This window comes from Schistocerca cancellata, chromosome 8, assembly GCF_023864275.1.
Source record: "Schistocerca cancellata isolate TAMUIC-IGC-003103 chromosome 8, iqSchCanc2.1, whole genome shotgun sequence".
In the NCBI taxonomy this organism is placed as follows: Eukaryota; Metazoa; Arthropoda; class Insecta; order Orthoptera; family Acrididae; genus Schistocerca; species Schistocerca cancellata.
In genome coordinates, this window is record NC_064633.1 from 41,130,330 (window position 1) to 41,136,864 (window position 6,535).

A 6,535-nucleotide genomic window follows, 5' to 3' on the forward strand; every position below is an offset into this window, starting at 1 on the left:
ACGGCCGTACATGTAATGCATGTCTGCTTTTTCTGCATACGTAAAGTCACCCATCGTCTACGGCAGCACAATTGTGAATGGCGCTTGTCCCTACTGCGATACATCATGTTCATCTACTGCCCTCTACCGGCAGTGACACCAACCGATCACTCCATTTCTCTTTCCCCTGTTTACGCCTCACCGCGTCACCTGCGACTATACATTCCTATACAATAAATCCTTGTTACAATGTCCTGTACCTACCATTAAAGTTTGTACCATGAATTCGGGACCACCCTGTATTAATAACTATTTTTTAAATGTACCACATTCACTAGACTTAAACTTCACAAAACAAAAAATAGTACATGTGCCAAGGGTTGCCTGCAGCATGAATATTCCTTCAACAAATGAACAGGAAGTAATTAGAGTGATTAGAAGCTTGAAACCAAAAATGGTAGCAGGTGTTTATGAAGTACCAGTTTCAGTCATAATAAGGACTGCAGTGCAGATTGTAAAACCTTTAGCACATATTGCAAATCTATCCTTTAGTGAAGGTGTGTTTCCTCAGTGACTGAAGATCTCAAAAGTGAGGCCACTATTTAAAATGGAGACAGACATAAAATAGAAAACTACTGCCCCAACTTCCTCCAAAATATTAGAGAAACTGATGAAACTGAGAGTCACTAGGAACCTAGACAATAATAAACTTCGGAATAGTAATCAACATAGTTTTCATGCAAAACAAAGCACAGAAACTGCAGTCATAGACTACACCCAAGAAATAATTAAAAATTTGGAGAAAAACAAAAGTGTAGTAGGAAGCGATTTAGATCTGTCTAAAACTTTCTATATGGTCCGCCATGAAATACTCCTTGATAAACTGGAAGCAGTAGGTGTTAGAGGAAGAGTTAAAATGTGGTTTGAGTCATATCTCAAAAACAGTTAGTTTTAGAAGCAAAAGAAGTTCCTTTAGGAGAACCCCGGGGCAGCTTCTTAGGGCCACTACTCTTTCTCATATATGTCAATGATTTACAGTTACAATGTGATACAGCCAAACTTGTACTATATGCAGATGACACAAGTCTGATAGTAAGCGACTCTAAAAACTCGTTACAGTCAACTACTGACAAAATCAAAAAAGGTATTGAAACTTGGTTCAGTGCAAATAAACTTACACTCAATGCAAAGAAAACAAATTACATACAGTTTGGTAAAATGATTCAGGATGAAGACATTAATCTAGAACTGGAAGACAAACTAATAGTGAGAGTGCATTTTGCAAAAGTGTTAGGAATGCATATAGATGAAGCAATGAATTGTATACACCATGTAAAATTTCTTACACACAGACTTAACTCAGCCTGCTTTACACTGAGAGTTATTGCAAATGTTTGCACTCTATAAGGCATCAGAATGGCATACTTTGGATACTTTCATTCTCTTGCTTCATTTGGAATAGTGTGCTGGGCCAGCTCAAAATCTGATTTGAAAGACATTTTTATTTTACAAAAACGGGCTGTTTGAATAATTACCCACAATCCGACACAAGCTCACTGCAGACCTCTTTTCAAAAAGTTAGGAATACTTACTCTGCCATCAGTCTATATACTTAAATGTGCACTCTTAACCAAAGGTAATCTAAGCAATCTCCACACAAATGCAGACTGTCACAACTACAACACAAGGAACAAGAATGATATCCACACAGAACAAGTAAGAAGAACACTAACTCAGAAACATGTAAGCCACATGGGCATTAAGCTCTATAATGCACATTAAAGATTTAAAGGACAATACAAATTTTAAATTTGAACTTAGAAAATTTTTAATTGATAAATGTTGCTACTCAATAAATGAATATCTTGAAGACCAAGAAAATGACTTTACAAACTAACCCCCAAAATTTTCTATCTTTGTTTGTTTCAGTTTTTATTATACTTTACCATCTATAGTACTAGTTATATATTGTTACTGAGAAACAAATTACTATAAACCATTTATGTGGAAAGAAACTGTAAGTTTTCTGTCATTTATTATAGACAGTTTCATTTTGTACATTCTATATTTTAATTTCTGTGTATGACAAATCCAATTGTAGACAATTTCATTTTGTATATTCTATATTGTTAATTTCTATATATGACAAGTCCAATATCGTTTGTACGATGACACGGATGCTAAATAAATAAATACAAAATAAAATAGGGGTAATGCAGGAGTAGGTTTAATAATTAATAAAAAAAAAAAGAAGGAGCATGGGTAAGCTACTACGAACAGCATAGTGAACGCATTGTTGTAGCCAAGATAGACAAAAAGCCCATGCCTACCACAGTAGTACAAGTTCATATGCTAACTAGTTCTGCAGATGATGAAGAGAAACCACAGAACAAGACAAACCACAGAAAGACTAAAGTCGAAACAAGGCCCCAGGAGTAGACCACATTCCTTTAGAGCTACTGATAACCTTGGGAAAGCCAGCCAAGACAAAAGTCTTCCTGTATGAGACAGGTGAAATACCCTCAGACTTTAAGAACAATATATTAATCCCAATTCCAAAGAAAGCAAATGCTGACAGCTGTGAAAATTGCCGAACTATCAGCTTAATGAGTCACAGCTGCAAAATCCTAACATAAATCCTTTACAGAAGAATGGAAAAAACTGGTAGAAGCTGACCTCAGGGAAGATCAGTTTGGATCCTGGAGAAGAGTAGGAACATATGAGGTGATACTGATTCTAAGACTTCTCGTAGAAGATGGGTTAAGGAAAGACAAACCTATGTTTATAGCATTTGTAGACTTAGAGAAAGCTTTTGACAATGTCGAATGGAATATTCTCTTTCAAATTCTAAAGATGGCAGGTGTAGAAAATAGGGAGCAAAAGGCTATTTACAATTTGTACAGAAACCAGATGGCAGTTATAAGGGTTGAGGGGCACAAAAGGGAAGCAGGGTTCGAGAAGGGAGTGAGACAGGTTTGTTTGTAGCTTATCTCTGATGTTATTCAATCTGTATATTGAGCAAGAAATGAAAACTTTGATGTTTGCTGATGAAATTGTAATCCTCTCAGAGACAGCAAAGGACTTGGAAGAGCAGTTGAACGGAATGGACACGATCCTGAAAGGAGGATACAAGATAAACATCAACAAAAGCAAAACAAGGATAATGGAATGTAATTGAATTAATTCAGGTGATGGTGGGTGTATTAGATTAGGAAATGAGACACTTGAAGTAGTAAATGAGTTTTGCTATTTGGGAAGCAAAATAACTGATGATGGCTGAAGTAGGGAGGATGTAAAGTGTAGACAGACAATGGCAAGAAAAGCATTTATGAAGAAGAGAAATCTGTTAACAGTGAGTACAGATTTAAGTGTCAGGTAGTCCTTTCTGAAAGTATTTGTAGGGAGTGTAGCCATTTATGGAAGTGAGACATAGACAATAAATAGTTTAGACAAGAAGAGAATAGAAGCTTTTGAAATGTGTTGCTATAGAAGAATGCTGAAGATTAGTTGGGTAGATCACATAACTAATGGTGAGGTACTGAATAGAACTGGGAAGAAGAGAAATCTGTGGTACAACCTGACTAAAAGAAGGGATCGGTTGGTAGGACACATTCTAAGGCATCAAAGGATCACCAATTTAGTACTGGAGGGAAGTGTGGTGGGTAGAAATCGTAGAGGGAGACCAAGAGAGGAATACAGTAAGCAGATGTAGGTTGCAGTAGTTACTCAGTTATGGAGAGGCCTGCACAGGATAGAGTAGCATGGAGAGATGCATCACAACAGTTTTTGGACTGAAGACCCAACAATTGACTCACTAGAACAAGGGAGCACAACTATTAAATTTTGCATTGACAGAACATGTACTTTCCATCTGTTGATCATGTTGTGATCTTACTCAGTGAAAAGCAGATGTCTCTGGTTTTCTGGCACTTCTCAGATATTTCAGGCAATTTCTACAATTTTGGTTAAAAAATTAATTTGTTTCCAAATGTTCCAGAAGCCTTGAATTTGAATTTACCTTATAGCCCCTCTATTTGTGTATTGATACCATTGGATTGTGACAGCCAAAAAGATATATACATCTATAATATTGCTTCAATATTGATGAGTTAGTTGTCCAGACACTCTGATGTTTTTCCTATGTTTGTGGTTGCACTGGTATTCTGGAGCCTTGGTATTTGTGTAATTCTTCTCTGTGACTGTCTTTGGTGGTGTCTATGGGTCTACTGCATTCGATGTTGGCATTGGCCTGTTCACATTGTATGCTTTAAATGCCTGCTGCCTACATCACAATCAAGTGACTAGGCAGGGTGGTCACTTCTGCAGGATGCTTAGGTCACCTTGTTGTGTCGTGTGGGTCAACAATCTTCAGAGTGCTGTTGGCCTGCACATTTGAGAAACTGTGCTGAAAACTGGCAGTAGTTTCTTGTGTGGTCTGTTTTGTTTCCTGCTGGATTCAAGTACAAAGTGTTAGGAATGTGCACAATAGGTGAGAATCATTGTGCAATGCTAAGAGTAAAGTTAAAACTGGTGTGGAACATGTTCAGAAAGGTGCAAGATGGGAGTTGGCAATGCACGATTTCAACCAAGAAGTCACAAGCTGATAAATTCCAGAACCAGAGCCAGGTATGACATAAGCAATGTACAAGTAGCCCCAGTTCTGACCAAATAAAAAGCAAATGCACGGCGATGTTATAAACACAGTATTATAATGGCGTATAAAGGAGTGCTACATATTCAGATTGGTTTCCTGGTGGTAGAGTGCACTTATTTCAACTGAGTGAATAACCAAAGAGTTTGTTCATGAGCTTTTGATGGCCTCTGCTTCCGAATGGCTCAGTGTCCGTACCCCTCCCTCTTTAATATTGACAAATCGATTACACATCCATAGTGTTGCCCAATGATGGAATATTTTTGTCGCTACTTGCAGAGTTAGAAAAGTCTAGCCTTTGGTGTTTCTTGCATACTATGAGCCATCCTTTGGTTGGTGATCTTCTTTTAGTTTTTTTGTAGAGGAAGTGGAGCATTTCACAAATATGGTCAGTTTTATCATTCTTGTCTAATGTGATTGCCTCTTTTTTTTTTTACAGATACACTTCCTAGACTATGAAACCCCCATTCTGGAGTACTTCATAACGTCCTCTTCTGGGATTTTGTTCTTCATAATCATTTCAGCACACATGACAATGGGTCTTGGTAGGTGTAGAAGGATATGTTTCCACCGATGCAAAATTTGATAGCTGTCCTCTGTTCTTATAGTGTGTCAAATAAGTATTTACATTACCTAGTAAAAAAAGTGAAACATCTAGAAAGGGAGGAGGAAACAAAATGAAACTTCACGCTTTGAGAGTGTATGTGATGTTATTTCAGTGATTACAAAATTGAGTCAGATTTACAAAGAACTTTACAGTATGAGCCCATTTATCAATCTGATGTTTGTCCACTCTGGCCTGGATGCACCCACTGATTCAGCTGAAATGGTGGCTGAAAGCTGTTATATCCTCTCCTGGGGCTGGCCAGCTGACTGACAACTGCTGTAACTGGTTCTTGATGTCTTGGATACTGGCACTTGGTTGGAATTGCTGTCCAGGCTGATGCCACACATTATACTGGGGACAGATCTAGGGATCTAGCTGACCCTGGGAGTACCTTAGCATCATGAAGACAGTTCATAGACACATGTGCCATGTATGGATGCGCACTGTCCTGTTGAGAAATGGAACCACAATACTATCACATGAGAAGTAACATATGAGGATGTAGGATGTCCATCCATATTGTTGTGCCACTGCAGATCCCTCAATCATTATGAGCAGTCACCTGAAGTCGTATCCTATGGCACAACACATCTTTACCTCAGGAGCAGCACGGTGGTGCCTCTCCAAAACGTTGGAGGAATAGGATCTCTCCCCAGGATGCTGATGTACTTGCTGACAGTAGTCGTCAGGAGTAGTCAGACTACAATTCATTGCGATGCCATTCATCAGCAATCCATGCTTCACAATGATGGCACCATTTCAAAAGCCGCCATTTTTGTTGTGGTGGTAATGGCAGCCTATGTATGGGATGGCAATTCCCAAGCCCGGCTGCTGCTAATCTCTGACCAGTGGTGCAGGATGATACAGAATGTTACTAGGAGTTCATTATTTGTAATTGGATGGCAGGTAAATTGTGAAGGGGTCGTGATGTTCTTGATGCACAATGTGGTTATCCTCCCTTGTGGTGGTCAGATGTACTCAACCATAAACTTGACAATGAATACACCTGTCCTCATGTTCCCGTGCAGTCCAACATCGGACCACTGTCACATCTGAATGACTCACAAATATGGATATTGCATGATCTGATGAGCCACCCAAACGGAGACCCACAATGAGGTCCCTTCCAAGCTCTGTCAGGTGCTGATAATGCTGTCTCACACGAGTACATTTCATATCCATGTTCTTCACAGTGATCACTCAGTATCTGATGCTGTTCGTATCTCTTATACACCCTACCAGGCTGCTAAAGACCCTAAACACAAGCAACCTGATGCACTTTGTTCTGCCTGAAACAA